This window comes from Macaca nemestrina, chromosome 13 (assembly GCF_043159975.1).
Source record: "Macaca nemestrina isolate mMacNem1 chromosome 13, mMacNem.hap1, whole genome shotgun sequence".
Classification (NCBI taxonomy): domain Eukaryota; kingdom Metazoa; phylum Chordata; class Mammalia; order Primates; family Cercopithecidae; genus Macaca; species Macaca nemestrina.
The window spans coordinates 113,039,346-113,059,569 of record NC_092137.1 but is presented as its reverse complement, the minus strand read 5'-3'; the positions used below and the strand labels follow the sequence as shown (position 1 = coordinate 113,059,569).

Sequence of the window (20,224 nt, the reverse complement as noted above, 5' to 3'; positions counted from 1 at the left end):
TGAGGTGCCTGGTAGACTCTTGGCCAGGCCTGAAACCATGGGAGGAGGAGCTAGTCTGGGGAGGAGATGAGTTTCATTCTGAACATGGTGACCTAGAAGAGATGCTGGGCCATGTGTAGGGAGTGCAGATTAGCTGGGGAGCTCTCTAAGACTACGGGGTCTGGGAGTTAATCAATGAAGGTTTAGACAGGGAGTGTACAAAAAACAATCAACTCTCTCTTAAAAAAAAAAAAAAGGTGCATATCAGAATAAAAACAAAGGACCACCATCTGCCTTGGGGATATTACTTTTAGAGGGTGGGAAGACAACAAACTCTCTAGAGGAGGCAGATGGGCAGGTCAGAAAGGTAAAAGAATCAGAACTGGCTGTGTTTGATGAATGAAAAGATGATGGTGTTTCTGGAAATAGCAGAAATGCCACATACTTCAGAAAACTGCATAGGATAAAGATTGATAAAGGGCCACTGGAGGTAGATAGATAATGACATCGGTGACTTTCTAAAAAATCAGAGAAGGAAGAGGCATGCAACAACCACGATTCAGTGAAAGTTTACAAAGCAAACAAGCTAGAAACTGGGTCAACATTGTTATACTTATTTTGAGTAAATTAATTTAAAATTGGGCAGACTGATGACTAGTATTCTTCTTTCCTTATTGTAAAGCTAGATATTAGTAACCCGAGGCTTGCACAAAATGATGAACTGAAGTAGCTTCTTTCACAGGATCAAAACAAGGAAAAGGGAGGCTGTCCTGATTCCCTGAGCTTGTACCTGATCCCTGCTCAGTGTACTGTGCCTTCTTCCACTTACTGAGCTATTGAGGGCTACCTACTGCCAGAGTCCTTCACATAGGAGGTAGGTAAATATTATCTCCCCATTTGACAGATGTTAGAAAGGCTAAGACCACCTGTGCAAGGTTACACAGTTCAGGAAGTCAACAAACACTCACCTGTCTGACTTCAAAGCTACACTGACTCTAGTTACCTGTCCTTGGGTACTTCCTTTCTGGAAGGAAGCAGATGACTGAATCAAATAATACTGCCTTGTAACCTTGGATAAATTATTATTGTCTTAATAGTAAGCAGAGACCAGCAGCCTAAGAAAGAATCTCATTAACATGGATGCAGGCTATCCTGCCAGGAAATCAGAATCATTTGAATATTAGGATTTCCTTTGGGAAACCATATGGGGAGGAGAAAAGACATCCGGATGCATGTGTCTGTGAAAGGAAAACTTGAGTCCTTCCCCTTGCTTTTGGGTTTTAATCTTCCAAGTTTGTTTATAGGCTAGCCACAACTTGAGGCTGGGTGAGCTGAACAGTCCCATCATTAGCGACACTCCTTCTAGGGGCACATTCGGGCAGCTCCTCTTCGGATCCTGTCCCCATGGGTGTGCAACCAGGATTCCACTGGCTGGGGCTGGCCTGGATGCCTGGGAGGCAACAGAGGTCGAGTTTCTTCTCCCTTTAGGAAGTGCCTCAGACAGGGATGATGGACTAAAAACGTGTCTGGTTGGGAAAGTAAATAGATGCAAGACAAATAAATAAAAATGCCCACAAGCAATTACAAGGAGGAAGTGACATTTTTATTTAAGTCACTTTTCTGATGGACACCAGGCCTGCTTAGCTGAGTGCCGTGGGAATGCTTCCGGGAGGGGGGCGGCTGCCCAGCAACTACAGCTTCGCGATAAGGACATCAAACAAACAAAAAAGAGGACGCAAAGCCCACCCGGCAGGCATCCCAGGCTGGAAGTTGCAGCCTATGTTTTCACTCTCCTTCCCACCCACCCAGCCTGCCCCCCACCGCCCGCGCGCAATTTCGGGCGTGGGGACCCTTTCCTGTCCCCGGCGCCGGGCCAGTGCTGCGCCTCCAGAGCGGAGCGTCCCGCAGCCCCGCGCTATACCCGCGCCCGTACCGGGACCCGGGCGCGGAGCCTGGCGGCGCCGGGGGGCGCCCCAGGTGGGTCTCGGGTCCCCGCCCCGCGTGCCCGGGCCTGGACCGGCCCCTGGGCGGCGTCACGGCGCTGCCGGGGAGGAGCGCGGGAGGAGGAGGAAGAGCGCGGAGGAGGCGGGCGCTGCGCGCCGGGGGAGGGTCGCCGCCGCCGCCGCCACCGCCGCCGCCGCCGCCGCGGGGATCGTCAGGCCGGAGCCGCGCGGCCGAGCGGACGGCGGGCGGAGGGGAGGGCTCGGCTGCGGGGAGGCTCGCGGCGCCCGGGCCGGCGGGGTCCGCCCGGGCCGGCAGCGTCCGCCCGGCGGCGGGAGGAGGGAGCGGCGCAGACAAAGAGCGGCGCCTGGGCGGGCGCAGCGCGGCCGCCGCCCCGGGACCCGCGCCGCTGCCCTCCGGCTCCGCTGGCGGCCCACAGCGAGGTAAGCACGGCCAGGCGGGCGCGGGGCGGGGGCCACAAACTTGGGGTCGTTGGGCGGAGTTGGGAGCGCGGCGGGGCTCGTGGGCCGGGGTGCGCCCGGGAAGGGGCTGCGAGAGCGGGTCGCCTCCGCGCCCCACCGGTACTCTCGGCCCCGCCGCGGCCTGGGCGCCCCCGACTGTGGGCTGCCGGGCATCTCCCGGCTCGGCACCTTCCTGCCCGCCTTCCCATCCCCAACCCCCACCATCGCGGCCCGGCGCAGAGGCGGGGACGCCAGCCAAGGGCGCGGGCGGGGATCAGGGCAGGGGGCCCGGCGGCGGGGTCCGGGGACTGGAGACCCCCGGGTGCGCAGGCTGCGCCTGGCCTGCGGGCGGGCGGCTGGCACGGAGCTCGGGGCTAGCGTGGGACCGTGCGGTGGCCAGGGTCGCCAGGGCGCGTGTGCCGGGGAAGAATAGCCGCGGATCGCAGGGCCCCGGCGCAGGGACCGGGGAGGCCGCGATCGGCCGGGAGAACTTAACTGTGTTTATTACAACTATTTATGATCGCGCACAAAGCTGCTGTCACATCGCATAAAGGAGGTCTTCGCTTCGGCGAAGGGAGCTTTTGTGCCCGGCTTCAGGCTCTGCGCCCTGCCCCAGATTTACAGGACTCTTACAGCCACCTGAACCAAAGTTTCTCACAACCGCTCGGCCCTCTCGGTGTTTTTCAGGGCGATTTAATCACCCAGTGGTTTTGGAAAAATTTGATGTGTGAGTTTTAAGGCATGGACGGTAACTCCCTTATGAGCACAGTTAGCTTGGCATTGTGGGGAGGGGTTTAATTTGCAAAACGCTGTAATTTGTAGACAATAAGGATCTCTGTGAAGGTCTGCGCTGGATGCTAGGGGTCATTGGCTGGTGGACCCCAGGCACCTGACTTAAACTAGTTTTGTAGCAGCTTCAGGGACAAAGCCCAGCGGGCGTGGAGTCGTGTAGTCGGCCTTGGTCACTTCTCACAATTCAGGTTGGCAGATTCCTCTTTATTTGGCTTTGTTTATTTTGCCAACAGGTTTAAGGCCGCTTCTGCCAAGTTTGCATATGCATAATGGGATGAGCAGGCCCCAGTGTGGGCAGGAGGGGGCCTAAAATATCGCATGGGCCAGCTCCATCCCTCGACCCAGAAAGAAACCACCCTGAGAGGCCGGTGGGCGTGGCTTGGTGGGACCCACAGGTAGGGGAGTCCCTTCCTGGCCCAGGCCCAGTCCCCGCTTCTCGGAAGGGATTTTGTGTAGTAATGAAAGTGATTCAGGGTGTTTTTCATGCCTCTGTTTTAGATGTAGTTATCAAGTCTCAAAAGTGACGGAAAATGAAATTAACCTGGGCTGCTTTAACTTACCGAAACGGAACTGTGCTTGTGAACACTCCCTCAATTCACTTTCCAAGCTTCATAGATAAGCAGGTGAATTAGTAACAGGATTCAAGCCTATGCGAGTTTTATGTAAAGAGAATGGCGGTCATCGGACACGTGGAGAAGAAATTGACTTCACCTGGAGATTGGGCTAGACATGGAGGTTTTTTGATGTTTGGAACAGGGATTTCCTGAGAAGCAAGTGTTAACCCTGCTTGTGAAGAAGTGAACACAAGGGAAAATCCTACCTCAGTATATTCTCCCCTGGAGGTTGGTTAGATGTAGTTTTGATTGGAGAAGGTGGCGGAATCTTAGTGGTCTTCTGGTGGCTACTTGAGGCTGAAATGGAGAACTTTAGGCATAGGAAGCTGTGGAGGTGCCTGGCCCACTTCCTGTCCGGGAGGCCTCTCCTGGATTCTGAGCTTCTTTCCTGCTTCATAAACATTCAGGGGGATTGATCATGAAACACTGGATGAAATTGGGTCACAAATTACCATCAGGAAGAGTTGGCTGCTGCATAAGCCCCTCTGTCCACTTGTGGAGAAACTGACCCTGTTAACCGTGGGGCTCGCTGAAGGTGCCTTGCAGGTGGCTGTGCTCAGTTTTCAGGCTTTGTGTTTTGCTTAGGACGCGCTGCATGCTTAAATCTTCTTCATCCCTGCTCTGTTTGACCCTGACATATTCCCAGGCTCTGTCATTTACATTTTGGGTTATTTAGCTTTTCCAACAAACAGCAGATCTTATGTACACAGTACTATATTTGAGAAATGCACTATCATCCATTTTAAATACACCGGAAATCTTCCTTGCATGTGCACAGACTGGATAACCTTTTAAAATACCCTAAGACTCCGCGAATGGCGCAGAATGTACTGGAGTCCTTTACTTGATCAGTTGAGCTAGCTTAATTTGCCCTGGCTAGAGCAGGCTGTGCTGCTCTATGGGACACCCATTTTTCTAACTGCTCGGACTGGCTTGCCATGTGCACTGGGGGAGACAAGGCTTGTGGAATTCATTCTCTGACATTAAAAATGAGGCTTAATGACAAGAGCCCAAAATTGCTTGCCGGAACTGCAGGGGAGGATGATGAGCCATGTTTGGGAAAACTGTTTTCACAAGTGAACTGGAAACTCCCCACAACTCACTTCAGAGGCTTAGGAAATTAGTTTTCCCATCCAGAGGGATGGCAAGTGGCACTTCCAAATGGTTTCTCTTTCCTAAAATGTGTGATGGAAGAACTTCATGGCACGTTTTCAAAGGCCCTAAGCTAAAACGTGATTTCATGTGTGTTGTTCCATGCCTGAGTTAAGCCAACTCAGAAGAAGGTCATGATAGCCTTTTAATGGGTTATCAAAAGTATGCAGCTAAAGCAAAAATAGTTTTGCATTTCTTTAGTCCATTTAATAGCACAATTAAAAAGTTAGACTCTATTCTTTTCCTGTATTTTCCTTTGAACATATCCCAAAGTATGTTTATTTCTAAAGGTAAATGAACGTTAACAAGTATTACCTCTGCCCAGTGACACACATCCACACACACATGCACTGGCACATACATTCCTACCTCCAGAATCTTATTTCTCAAAACTGTGGAAATGAAAGTTATTTTGATTGAGGTAGCAGTGTCACAGTGATGTCTCACTGTGTCACTGTCCCTGACCAGGCTGAGTCCTGAGTTCTTACTCATCCCAAGGGTCATCTCTTATTTCTTTTCTTCCCCACATCTTATCAACTCCAAACTAGAGGGGATGGCATCATCTTTAAACCTCCACAGCACATTCTTTGTGTCCCTGATTTGTCATGTGTGATATTCTTTCCTACAGGTTTTTTTTTTTTTTTTTAAAAGCAGGGTCTCACCCTGTCACCCAGGCTGGAGTGCAGTAGCACGATCACAGCTCATTGCATCCTTGATCTTCTGGATTCAGGCAATCTTCCCACCTCAGCCTCCGAGTAGCTGGGACTACAGGTGTGCACCACCATGCCCAGTGAATTTTTTTATTTTCATTTTTTTGTAGAGACAGGGTATTGCTGCTTTGCCACGGCTGGTCTCAAACTCCTGGGCTCAAGTGAGCCTCCTGCCTTGACCTCCAAAAGTACTGGGATTACACGCCTGAGCCACCATGCCCTGCCCTATGGTTTTTTTTTTTTTGCCTTCATCTTTTCTTTAATAAATTCTGAACCCCTTGGGGGCAGACTGGTCTTGTCACTTATACACAATGGGTGTGCAACAAATACTTATTGAATATGTGAATATTGAGTTCCCAGCCTGTCAGTATTGGAGCTCTAGCCTCCCACTGAGATTCGAGTGGTACGAGATCTCCAGCATTCTTGTAAATCTCAGAAACTTCTGTCTACTCTGGAAGGCTTTGACCTCAGGATGTTCAGACAATGGGAGAATTTAGTCTGTTGGCCTCTCTGTTTGGCAAATTTTCTGTCACATGAGTCATTTGTAGTCCTGAAGCTACATTTAAAAACAACAACGGCAACAACAGAAACAAAGCCAGACCCATACCCACCTGCGTTACCTGGTGGGCTGGCTGAATGGTTTACTTTTGTAGGTTAGTCTGTTCATATCAACCTGAATTCGAAATGCTGGGCACAGCATTTGTGATCCTGGCCTGGTAAGTTAGTTATTTGTGTCACCCCTTCTTTCTACTATTGTATTTGTAGTGTTTTTAAAAAAAGAAGCTTCAAGTGCGCTCAGAATTTTAAATATTGCAGTTGCTTCTTTTGAGACAGTTTTGTGAAGTGGGGTGCTCCTGTTGCCCAATTGTTAGTGAGGACCTAAAATGCCATGATGAGAGAATGGCAGGTACTAATGCATGCACGCTCATTCATCGTTTGCAAAGTCCTTTTCATGTACACCATCATTTTAAGAGTCAGAATAACATGGCGCACTTGGTTCTGGCCCTTATTTCTAGGTGGGAGACTAGGGATGACGGAGCTTGAATTTAGGGTTAAGTCCTTCTGCAGGCCGTACATGAGGAGCACCCACGGGTTGCTGGGTAGAGTTGTTTTATCCTGAGACAGTTTATGAAATACAGCGGCCTTGGGTGTCAGCCTTTGCCATGTCGCAGCTGTGTGTGGATATTGGCTGAGAAGATTCTGGGTGTGAGTTGACTGAGGTTGAGTGGTGTGAGGGGAGGCCGGTAGTGGTGTGAGGGGAGGCCGGCAGGAGCAATGTCAGTCTCTCTTGTCCTCACCTCCTGGTTATGGGCCAGGGTTACCCTGGAAAGCCTCCTCAAGTTGAGAGAGCTTATTCCTGTTTAGGGCGTGTGTTAGTCAGCTCCAGCTGCCTTAAGAGAATAAAACACAGAGGCCAGGCGCAGTGGCTCAACGACTGTAATCCCAGCTACTTGGGAGGCTGAGTCATGCGAATTGCTTGAACCCAGGAGGTGGAGGTTGCAGTGAGCGGAGATCGCGCCACTGCACTCCAGCCTGGGTGACAGCGTGAGACCCTATCTCAAAAACAAACCAACACACACACACACAAAGACATACCAAACGGAATGGGTGGCTGAAGCTGCAGACATTTATTTTCTCAGCGTTCTGGAGGCTGGAAGTCCATGGCCCTGGGGCCGGCAGGGCTGATTTCTGTTGAGAATCTCTTCCTGGCTCGTCTTCTTGTGTCCTCGCTCACGTAGCCTGCCTTCTGTGAACGCACTGAGAGAGAGGTCTGGTGTCTCTTCCTCTTATAAGGACATCTGTCCTATTGGATCAGGGCCCCACTCTTAAGACCTTTTTTAACCTTAATTGCCTCCTGAAGTGTCCTGTCTCCAAATATAGTCACTTAGGGGTTAGGGCTTCACCATATGAATTTAGGGGGGACAGTTTAGCCCCTGCCAGTGTGTCTGTCTAGGTTCTACAACAGGGCTGATGCTTTCAGGAAGATCTGGTGCTCCCATCATCCCGATCTCAGATCTGTGTTTATTTGGGGACACCTACCAGGGCTGGTTAGTCACAAGTATGGAGGGAATGTCAGCTCTTTACATGTTGGTTGTAGCACCCCATAACAGGGAACAAGCCTTGGTGCTGGCCTTCCAAAGGCTGGAAAGGTTTTAAGTAGAGTGATTGAAGAGAGAGAAAAACCTTGACTTGATTTCATTTATGGAAGCTTCTCTTCAACTTAGGTAGGTAGACATTTATTTGGGGGTTGGTTTGTCTTTGATTGAGACCATGATAAAATATCAGTGATATGCAAACGAAAGTCTTTTCTGAACCCTGGATGAAGAGAGCAAAGCAAAAGGAAGGGCCAGTGGCAGCCAGGGTGGAGAGGCCGTCCCCTCTGAGCCTGCCGTCTCTGTGATCGTGCAGTCTTTGCCACATGAGCAAATATCCCTTAGCAGAATGTGCATGACGGTGGTGAGGTGCACCCCGAGCATGGCTGGAATGTTTCTGACCTAGGCCAGTTTGCCTTGTTCAGACATAAGGCAGGAGCAATGCCTGCATGACTGACCTCCCTCTAGCTCCAGATCTGTATGTTCATTCATGCTTTGTTTGCTCATTCATTCACATTTATTAATGCCTAAGAAGTATCCAAGTTCTTACTGGTCATTTCCACCATCCCAAACCATTTGCAGCATCTCCTGCAACCTGCCTCCCTACTCAGTTATATTCCCCATCACCGACTCACTCGGTTATCCTTGAATTCTCCCTCAGCCCCCAACTAGTCATCCACCCCTATTGATTCTACCTCCCAAAGATCTAACATCTCAACCCTGCTGTCCTTTTTCTCCTTCCCTTGGATATCAAAACCGCTTTTTAACCATTCCTGCCAATCCATCCCAGGGTTACTGCACCCTGACAGTCAGGTCTGGGCACGACCGGCACACGGTGGCTCTCCACCATCCTTAGGTCAGTGACTCAAGTCCCCAGCGTGGCAGTCATGGGCCTGCACGACTAGGCTCCCTCTCTGTTTCTCCCAGCATCTAAATATTCCCTTCTCCATATACACACATGCTGAGCTGCAAGTCATCTGTGGCCACCCACTGACAGTTTGCTAATTGTGATAACAAAACTAAGTTTATCATCAGTTTCTTTTTAAAGACTCTCTCCATTGGGACTGGTTCAGGGTTCTCCTGTGCAGTAATGGCGGGGCTACCCCACTAGAGCTTTGCATGGAATTGAGCGTGGGCCCGGCTCGCTGTCATGGGAGGAGGGGAGACTAAGTGCAGAAAATGGTGTGTATGTGTGTTTTAATGTGGACTCTCTCCCTGCAAATGCCATTTGAACTGATGGATTGTCAGGAGCAGTGCTGACCCCTTGAAATACAATGTGAACCACAAATGCAAGCCCCAGATGTAATCATAATGTTCTGGTAGCCACATTAAACATGTAAAACGAAACAAGTGTTATTAACTTTCATCATATATTTTATTTTGCCCAATGTATATAAACTCTGTATGTAATCAATATAAAATGTAATTAATAAGATAATTCATATTCTTTTATTTGTGTGAGGGCTTTGAAATTCAGCCTGTAGTATGTACATTTACTGCACCTCTTAAGAGGCTCCCTCTCGCTGCATTTTGATTGGCCTTGGCCACATGCGACTAGTGGCAGCTTTGTTGCGGAGTGTGGGTCTATACACTTTTCATGATTTAAGCTTCATTTACTGTCTGTTTTCCAAAGCTGAGAGAGCTAAAGAGACAAAGTGGAAGCAATGTAGAATAATTATAATGGTAATTATGATTATGCTTTACTGGGAAAGGTATAAGCTTTTTAAATATAAGGAATAATGCCATACTTCAGGCACTCAGTGCATGATGTTTTAGAGCACTAAAATCAGATTCAGTTAAAAGTGAATATCTATCATCAAAATACCTTGTTCATTTTACAAATATTTAAAAATGTGCTTTGAATTCTAGAAGTTACCTGTGTAAAATAACATTTTTGTATATCAGTATTCAGCGCATTACTTTTTGAAAAATTTGTTCGGCACCGTAGGAAAGGTAAAAAACGACATTGTTAGACAGTGATGGGGTACAGGTGTTATGTTGTTACATAGATTGCCTGTGGGTGAAGTCAGGGCCTTTATTGTATCCATCACTCAAATAACATACATTGTACCCATTGAGTAATCTCTCATCATCCACCCCTTCCCACCCCATTACCCTTCAAGTCTCTGGTTCCATCTGGATAATGGCCTCCAGTTCCATCCGTGTTGCTGCAAAAGATATGATTTCATTCTTTTTTTTATGGCTGAATAGTAGTCTATTTTCTTTATCCAGCCATCTGGAGTATTCATACTTCTGATACATATTAAGTACAAGCTAAAATCATATATTTTTGAAGTGAACATTAACTTCTTCCTTCACACACGGACACAGACAAACACAAACACACACACATTGTAATCACTGTCCTAAGCACTTTCCGCGTAATAACTCATTGAGTCCTCACCAACAGAACATGTGGTACTTTTTGTTTGTATCTTCATGGCTAAGGAAAGGGAGGCTGCCATGTCTTAGGTTCCACAGCTAGACTCTGACCAAGCTAGCTGCCATCCCTTCATTAAGATGTATCTGAAAATACATAAAACAGAACCATAAACTTTTATTATGGTGTAAGATTTGAGAAACATTGATGGAAAATCATTGATAGGGAGTGGAGCTTGCATACAGGTTCATTCTGGGAACCCCTTATCAGCCAAGTGGTTGGGAAAGGCCCTGGACTTTGGAAGGACATAATGAATAACTGATACCCTGGAGGAAAGGAAGCCTTGGATGGTCATCACTGGGCACCATTGGCCTGGCTGCTTCTCTCCCCCAGCCCCCTTGCCGTGTTCCATAGGCTGGTGGTCCTCTACCTGCCCAAGTCTCCAACTCTGCAGGAAGCACCAACATCCCCTGGGGAGAACTGCTACTGCAGGGAACTGCAGTGGCACTGGGTGAGGGGGAGTATTTTCTGTTGTAGTCACAGAGTATTAGTTCAAGTGGCCACGTAGGTGCCATCGTACATGCCTGGGTGATGTGCCTCTACATCAGTAGCTGTGTGGTGGGTCCCCACCCTTGTCTCTCCGCACTAGGGGCTGAGAAAACAGGAGTGTGTGTCTTCTCACTCGTCCAGGTGGCCCCCGGGCCTTTGTGCTGTTGGAATAGCTTGCACAAGGCCATTTTTGCTGCTGCCATTTTTCCTTAATGAGTTGCTGTTGTTGAAGTGAAGGTAGGCAGGTAGGTTCTTGCTGAAAACCTTGTAGCAGGACATACTAAATCCTTTTCCTTTGTGCTTTTATGACATCTGGGAAGGTCTTGAATTCTAAGGTGGGTTTGAAATCTGCTTCTGAGGTCATGAGAGAGGCCACGTCAAGTCCAAATACGGATTCTTGGGAGACTGCTGCTACAGGTCCTGATGGGAACTCTGACACTGGCTGTTCTTCCAAGTGAGTTGTCTGTGCCAGCTTCTTGAACCTACCCTTTTGTGTTGGGAGGGCCACTGGGGCCATTAGAGGATTGAGCAGCCCTCCCTGGAGCAGATGGAACTGAGACAGGACTGTGAGTCTGGCGTCTGTGGGGAGAAGCTCCTGCGTGTTCCAAGTTTTGGAGGGGCTGCAACTTGGGTGGTTTCTTTCAACTCACAGGTTTAGATTTGCAGTCACACTGCCTCTCATGTGGCACTTCTGTGCCTAGCAGGTTCCAGGATGTGTGGTGGCAAAGATTTGTTTACTTAAACATGCTTAATTTCCCAGCAATGGTGGGGGCAGCCCGGAAGTGAAAAGTAAGACAATGGTGAGATCACAGGGAGATGCCTAGAAAGACGCCCATGCCCATCTTGGAAGACAAAGTCCATCAATGTCTCCTTCGATTTTCCTTAAAGGTTGTGTCTCTGTTTAATATCTTTTTTTTTTTGAGACGGAGTCTCGCTCTGTCGCCCAGGCTGGAGTGCAGTGGCTGGATCTCGGCTCACTGCAAGCTCCGCCTCCCAAGTTCACGCCATTCTCCTGCCTCAGTCTCCCGAGTAGCTGGGACTACAGGCGCGCGCCACCACGCCCCGCTAGTTTTTTGCATTTTTTTACTAGAGACGGGGTTTCACTGTGTTAGCCAGGATGGTGTTGATCTCCTGACCTCGTGATCCGCCCATCTTGGCCTCCCAAAGTGTTGGGATTACAGGCTTGAGCCACCGTGCCCAGCCTGTTTAATATCTTAAGAATTTTGACTGAGTATTTCAGGATGTCTGCAAGTCAACAAATATTTTAATTATGTCGCTTATGAGCCTGGCTACAGGAGAGAAGAGCAGTTGCTGTCTCTTTCACGCTTTCCCTCTCATCAGCTGTCTTCATTTTAAGGACAATCACTTTAAAAGCTTGTATTCCTGTTTGTGTGCGTCTGTGGGAGGTTGGGGGTGGGGATGCATTGGTAAGAAAACAGCCTCCCCAACAACTTTTTTTTTTTTTTTTTTTAACTGCTTTGCATGATGGAAGCCAACTTGGAGACATTGACATAAAAACCACAAGCTGCTTGAGTATTTTTGAGACCAAAAAATAACAAGGGATTCAGGGAGTTATCTTGAGACAGTTTTCAGGAAATTTAATATAGGTGAAGAGTGAATTTTTATCAAATGATTTAAAAAAATGAAACAAGGTTGGTAGCAGAATCTAGCAAGATGGTTATAAAAACAGATTTCTTTTTTCTTTCCAGCCATTTCCATTCTTTCTTTCCATTCTTCTGGTTCTCCCCTCACTTTTTTGTGTGTGACTCCCCTCATCCCGTCTTTCCCACCCTGAACACCGTTTATCTTAAAGTGTGTGTGTTTCCTATCTGTCTTTGTTACTGCACTCATAGGACTTTTTTTTATGTGCTTCTGTTACTGTCTTCTTAGGACCTTCCTATCTTGGATTTAGAAGGTTCTCTTCCCTTAAATTAAGCCATCTGCACCTTATCCCTCAGACATCCCAGTGGGTGCAGCCGATTCCGTCTTCTTAAGAAGTAGGTTTTCCTTTCATGAATGCCTCTGGTTGCTGAGGGTTCCATGTATAAGGAAGAAAATATGTTTTCAATACACTGCACATTCATATATGTTGCTTCTCATTCATTTTAGATCTTATTAGTTATTAGAACTAGATTGGGAAGTAGAAACAATTTACTTGTGCAGGTACACAAATATCTTTTTAAATGTTAGTATTTTGAGAGACTTAATTGAGATCCGAACCCACGTCTATAAATTCGTGGTTCTCAGCTGGGGCTGTTTTGCCCATGTGGACATTTGGTGATGTCGGGAGATATTTTTCATTGTCATGCCTGTGGGGTGCTACTGACATTTAGCGGGATGCTAGACCAGGGATGCTACTAAATATCCTGCAATGTATAGGACAGCCTCCACAACAAAGAATTAACCAGTTCAAAATGTCAGTATTTAAGCAACCTTGATATAAGTGAATGCTGCTCTGCTTTATTTCAATATTTAAGCCAGAGGCACATGCATTCCTTCACACAGTTGCCTTTGGAGATCAATTTCTTTTCCATTTTAATAAACATAGTGAAAAAATACATGTGTAGCTATCTAAACACAATTTATACATGTATGCAGTTAAATGGGTAAAGGAGAAACTGTAATGTAACTGACTTAGCCATGTTTTTTGTTGATCTGTAATAATATGAGTGTTAAAGTAATGACAGACGTTACTTTTTTATTTTCTCATTCAACATATTTGGACCATAAACATACAAAATGCTGATTTTGCGGGAAACATTTTGATATCCGGCTGGGATGTGATGAAAGTACATTCTCCTCAGAATGCCCACTGATGTGGAAGTAATGAGGGAGCTTTTATCAATTACTTTTAATAAGTAATTGATTTTCAGAGTTTGGCCTAATCAAAGACATCTGTTTTCTTAGCTCAGAAGCCTTACGTTGGTGATTGTCTACAGAAGAAAATTTGTCTTTGTTGTTACTAAGGTTCATAGGATTCTAGGTTCAGCCTGATAGTTTTTGAGCTGGTCACATATGTTAGCTTTTGAATGTTTAATTTCCTTCTTTGCATAGTTCTAAAATAAACTCCTCAGGGGAGAGAGACTAAAAATATCACAAATTAGACCCTACGAAGGGAAAAGGAAAGGGGAAATTCTGATCTGGCTGTTAGTCGCTGACTCCCAGTGTCTACAAAGCTGCTTATTACCTGGCTGCTGCTAGCTTATGATGTTTGCTGTCTGAATGTACTTTTTTTCTTTAAAATAGGCCCTTACTTGATCAAGTAGGATAAGCCTCGAGATGAAGAGAACTGTCAATTAGAAGTTCCCTTGGCCTTCTCACTGTCTGCTTTGTATAAATTATTTCCTGTTCCGTTGTTCTTCCCTTTGACTTTGTTGCTTCTTACCCCTCTCTTCCTGTGCTGTTTCTAGGATAAGCACAAAATCAGCACTTTGCAAAATTTGGAGCTTTCCTTGGTGGAGGTAGTTAAAAGTACAATCAATCTTTTCCTTTCCTCAATCGTCAGGTCTCATATGGACTGAGAAAGACCTCTGAGAAATTAATAGTAATTCTTTGGACAGACTGGAAAGTTCTGAAGTTGCAACTTTGGAACAATGTGTTTTTCTCTTTATTACTTGCACACTTTGTATCATTTGATTCTAACTTTGTCAGGTAGAGAGAGGCCAGTGCTGTTAATTAGCCCTTATTTAGATGAGGAAAGCGTGGGTCCCTCACCACGGCACAGTGACTGGCCCACTGAGGTCCTGTGGTGAGTGGCCATGGGGAAACGTCAGGCCCAAGCAGTGTGGCATGTGGGATGTCCTAGCTCCAGAGCGCCTGGCCCTGGACTTCATTCTGGCTTTGTATTGATGTTATTGAAGTCCGGTCCTCCCTCAAAACATTTGCCTTCGCGCAGTGACTGCTTGGCTTTCCATTACAATGGGAGCTGGATTCAAATAGTGTCATTCTGAACTTTACATTTTATTTTATGAGATGGAGTTTCGCTCGACACCCTGGCTGGAGTGCAATGGCGCGATCTCAGCTCATCACAACCTCCGCCTCCCGGGTTCAAGCGATTCTCCTGCCTCAGCCTCCCGAGTAGCTGGGATTACAGGCATGCACCACCATGCCCGGCTAATTTTGTATTTTTAGTAGAGATGGGGTTTCTTCATGTTGGTTAGGATGGTCTTGTACTCCTGACCTCAGGTGATCTGCCCGCCTCGGCCTCCCAAAGTGCTGGGATTACAAGCGTGAGCCACTGCGCCTGGCCCCCTGCACCTGGCCCCATTGTGAACTTTATTAATGGCTCATGTGAATCCGAACTTCAGCAATCTGGATTCATATGAGGAATAGAGATGGAGAGACTCCTTTTCCTTTGCTACTAATTTGGCTCAAATTGCATAGCGAAGTTTTAAACTCTCCTGACCTCTGTTTTGTGTTCTGTGAAACTAGGGGTTGCCTGTAATGTGCTTTCACAACCTTTTATAGCCCCAACTTTCCCTGTGTTAAAATTGAGATGGGACAGAACGTTGATGATTAGGGAATTGTTTTTCTTCAAAGCGGCATGGGATGAACTGACTTATGTGTAAATTGATGTTGCTGTTGCTTTTCTCTGAATATAGTTAGGAGGACTGGAAGTGTATGGGTGCAGAGATGTGGAAAAGCTGTGTTGTTCATCCTGATGCCACCGACAGGTCAGACTGTTCTCCTGGCTGTGTTTTCACTCAGTCGTGTACCTGCAGTTCATACCTACAGAGGACCGGCTGTGGGCCAGGCACTGTGCTGGGTGCCGTGGGAAAACCACAGCAAACCAGACAAACACTGGCCCTCAGGGAGCCTGTAAACCAGTGTAGAGTTCTTACAAGCTCACAATCCACTGTAATCTTAATTAACAAGTATGGAAAATGACGTTCGCCATCTCTGGGTGGGGGAAGCACATATGGGAAGTCCCCCCTAACCTCTAACCCCCCCCTCAAGGCCAGGCAGAATTCATTTGAAGCATTCCGGAGGATAGTATTTTCTTCGAGATCCTCAGAAGCTCTTCAGTACACAGGCAACCCTGGATACTGGAATTGTCACCTGAGCTGAGATGTTCGCATGCCAGTTGTAAGCCCGGTCCCCACCACAGCTGGGGTGAAGCACCTCTATTCTCTCATGCCGGGATGGCTGTTATTATTCCAGGGCCTGGGTGAAGCTCAGTTAGTTTGCTTAGGATGAACACATGATTTGTTGGTCAATTTTCAGATAATGTGAACTCTACTTACATGTTGTTTATTGCTTAAGAGCTTTATCTCTTAAAAATGAGTAAAACTACTTGGCGCTTTGAGTGGAATGCAGGTGTCATGTAGCACACTAATACTTCCTTGTTTTTTTTTTAAATTGATAATGGCATAAATGCATTATGCCATCACATTTAATATAGAGATGTAAGTAATTTAATCACATTACTTCTCTTGGATTAGTAATGAATATTGCAAGTCAATCCTGTGCACACATTTTACAGGTTTGTTTTTTTATCCTATTGATGGTTTCATTTGAACTGCGTTTGGAAATTTAGTTTATTTCTTATTCCATTGTAGATGTTCATTTTTGTATTTTTTTTTTTTTTTTTTTTTCTGAGACAGAGTTTCACTCTGTCACCCAGGCTGGAGTGCAGTAGTGTGATCTCGGCTCACTGCAACCTCTGCCTCCTGGGTTCAAGCAATTCTTCTGCCTCAGCCTCTTGAGTAGCTGGGACTACAGGTATGCGCCACCATGCCCAGCTAATTTTTATATTTTTAGTAGAGACGGGATTTCACCATATTGGCCAGGCTGGTCTTGAACTCCTGACCTTGTGATCTGCCTGCCTTGGCCTCCGAAAGTGCTGGGATTACAGGTGTGAGCCACTGAGCCTGGTCCGTTTTTGTGTTTTTCAAATGTGGTGTTGCAAATTCTACTCAGTACTGACTACTCAGTCGTCAAGACTGGTACTTCTATTTTAACCAGTACCCAGATTACTGTACTGCTCTGACAGTAAGTTGTTACAAAACTATTTTCTAAAGGTTGGAACTGATTGCAGGGTTTACATTTAAACTGTGTTTAACATCTGAAACTAAATTAATGCTAGCATTCAAAACTAGTAAAATCATAGCGATTTATCCCCTATTTGGCACTGAACCAGCAGACATTTCCCTTAGCTTTTGGTGACATGGATTAAAATAAAATGGTTTTGGTGATTTACTATAATAATTAATGCTTAGTGTTTTGAATGAACTTAATTTGCGAATAATGATAATTTAAATCTGAGTTTGATACAATTTTAAAGATTGATCGAATACCTAGATTCCTGGTTCTTGGGCCTTCAGAAGGAGAGAATTTCATGTGTTAAGTCCTTATTTGGTCTCATTCAAGGGAACAAGATTTTTTTGTTTGTTTATAAACACATGTAGTATATCATTTTACATATTCAAGTACACATAGTATGTTATCTGGAGAAGGCAGAAAATTGTATTGCATTTCAGCCATGTGATACCCTCACATTAGTGTATTAAGCTGATCAATAGGGGTATTTATTTCCTTTCGTTGAGCAGTGTTTTAACTTTTCCACAGTGTAATTTGTTATTGTTGAAAGTCAACCATGTTACCTTATACATACAGGCTTTTATATAATATTACACATAAAAACATATAGTATTTTTTTTTAAGTAAGCCCTTAATTTTAGAATAGATTTTAAATTTACAGAAAAGTTTCAAAGATAATACAGAGGATTCTGATGCAAACTGTGTCTACTTTCCCCTGTGATTCGCATCTTACGTTACTATAGTACTTTGGTTACATCTAATTAACCCGTATTGGTACATTATTGTTAAGTCCATAGTTTGTTTGCCCTGACATCCTTTTTCTGTCCCAGGATCCCATCCAGGGCACATTTTCCTTGGTCTCTGTAGCACCTCTGATCCGGGACAGTTTCTTAGACTCGCCTTGTTTTTAATGACTTGACAGATTTGAGGAACACAACTGCTTTTCAGGTGTTTTGTAGACTGTCCATCAGTTGAGAGTTGTCAGATGTTTTTTTCATGTTAGTCTGGAGTTACCGGTTTGGGGAGGAAGGCCACCAAGGTCATGTGCCATTTTCCATTAAGGGTCCATGCGATCAGCGTGACTTAACGATGGTTGATGATGTTGACCTTGATCACCTGGCCCAGGTAGTGTTTGTCAGGAGACTCCACTGTCAAGTGACTTTTCCTTTCTTTCCACACTGCAGTCTTTGGAAGGAAGTCACTTAAGGAAGAGGGAGTTCAGCTCTACCTCCAGTAGGGGTTGTATTTACATTAGTTATTTAGAATTCTATCTGAGAGATGTATCTATTCCCCTCAAGGGACCAAGATTTTCAGTGGGCATAGAAGGCACTGTGGCACAGACAGCCCCTTGGCACTGTTGCAGAGGAGGTGACGGGATAGGATGGTGCCCCAACATGGGGTTTCCAGAATGTGGTCCTGGGCTGTGGAGAAAGGTAAATTCCAGGGACCTGCCTGGAATCTCCTAACTTACCCTCGTGGGATGGGTTGGTCTGGAATTCGTCCTGTTGAAGGAGTTCCCCGGGTGATTCTGATGCATATTCAAAGTTGAGAACCTCTGCTGTGGATTAGCACTGGAACCCCAGGTGTGCTGGCCAGGAGTCAGGCCCTCACCTGCATCCTTGCCATTCACACCTCTTCCCTGCTGGTGGCATCTACCTCTGAGGTTCTCTGTGTAACCACTCCTTCCACGGTTTTGACCACCTCTTGGATCTCTCCATCTGAGGCTCCCTGTGTATCAACCAAGGGTCTTTGCTTTCTCGATAACTTCATTCTTAGTTTGGTGGGCCCAGAGTTCCAGTAAAGGGAGAAACCAGTTACAGCTGAGAACCCTACTGTGGAAAGGCCAGTCAGGGCCTGGGTAGGGAGGTCCCTAGATGCCAGGCTTCTCTGAAAATGGTTTTGTTACATGTGAGAGAGAGAGAGGCAGAGACACTGAGACCCCACGTGGACTGTGTTCAGGTTTGGGCAAATAAGAAATCACCAAAAAATCTTTATAGTTTCTACATGTGTCATGCCTTGCGCTTTGGGACAACCTTAACTCTTGGGCACATTCCCTGGTTGAAGTGGGAGGGCAGTGGCCTGAAGAGGTTTCTTTGGGGTTGGGATCTGGGTGGGCCTTATCCTGGTGCAGCCTGAGGAAGCCCTGGGCTGTGACTGGGCTCATGAAATGGTCCCAGCCCAGTGCCTAGACACCCAGCGTCTGAGGAAGGCATACTCCTCTTGTAGATGGGGGCCAGAGTCTGCCCTGAGGCCATGCTGGTGACCCTGCCCACCCACCCTGCTGGGCCTCTGCTGGGCAGCAGGGTCGTGCCCTGCCCAGGTGCTGGGAGGTTCAGGCATGTATGGGAGTGGAGGTATGGACAGGGCAGGCATTGGCTCCGAAGCTGGCGTGGGGAGGGGCTTGAAGGAGTCCATTTAACTCCTGGCTGACTGACTTCCAGAGAATCTTTTTTTGGGAAGGAGAAGAGTGGCTCACCTTTCTCTTGGGTACAGAAAAAGTCAGAGTTAAGGCCACCAGTTTCTCTTTCTGGTCACTACCTTCTACCTCCTAGTGATGGGACGATTCCAGGGTTGAGTGGAAGGCCAGGTCGGGGGACACTACTTCCTGCTCCACCTTTCCCAAACCATTATGCACAGATGAGAGAGACTCTGTTGTATTCATTCACCCGGATATAATTTATAGTAATGCATTCTGTTTATTAAAAAATGACTGGGCCGGGCAGGGTGGCTCATGCCTGTAATCCCAGCACTTTGGGAGGCTGTGGTGGGAGGATTGCTTGAGTCCAGGAGTTCCAGACCAGCTTGGGCAACATGGCAAAACCCTGTCTCTATAAAAAATACAAAACAATGAGCCGGGCATGGTGGCAGGTGCCTGTAGTCCCAGCTACTTGGGAGACTGAGGCAGGAGGATCACTTGAGCCTGGGAGGTCCAGGCTGCAGTGAGCCGTGATCAGGCCACTGTGCTCTAGCCTGGGTGACAGAGTGAGACCAGAAAAAAAAGACTGAATACAGACATGTGCACTGACCCTTTAGAACATGATTTTCTTTTCTTTTCTTTTCAGTCTCTGCCTCCGTGTTACAGTTTACGTTTTCTCTTTTGTCGTGCAGATTTCTGATAAATTTTAAAAATATCTCGTCCTTTTTCTAAGTTTTTGCTTTGACTAATTTGAAGTTGCAAGTGTGGGTTTTGGTGGCTTTGTGTAGATGAATCACTTGACCTGAAAACAAGGACTTTCGCTTTGCTAGAAAATCAAGGACAGAGTTTCTGGAATGGACTGCTCTTGGGTTTTCCTTAGAGGAAGCTTGTGAGAAGCACAGTTTCTGTGCGTAAGAGTGGGCTTAAACCAGGTGATCTGCAAAGATTTCCTTCACCTCTCAAGTTGAAAGAGGCCTTGCCGAGGAAACAGGCAGCTAATGGGCAGAGCATCAAACCAGGGGAGTCTAGGTCCGGGCCCGGGCGCTTCCTGCTGTCAGGCTGCCTCCTCACACCAGCAGGCGTTCCTGGGATTCACAG

The 20,224-nt window shown here is 46.7% G+C and overlaps 1 protein-coding gene across 3 annotated transcripts in view; it reads left to right on the top strand.

The window, feature by feature from the left end:
* The first annotated feature begins 2,135 nt into the window (after positions 1-2,135).
* LOC105490168 (NCK adaptor protein 2) overlaps positions 2,136-20,224 on the top strand; it is a 278,398-nt gene continuing 260,309 nt past the window's right edge. For 2 of the 3 annotated variants that reach the window (XM_011755543.3, XM_011755539.3), the window contains exon 1: positions 2,136-2,363. The gene's annotated coding sequence lies outside the window, so the exon portion shown is untranslated. The remainder of the gene's footprint in view (positions 2,364-20,224) is intronic. The other variant, XM_011755535.3, reaches the window with a different exon arrangement.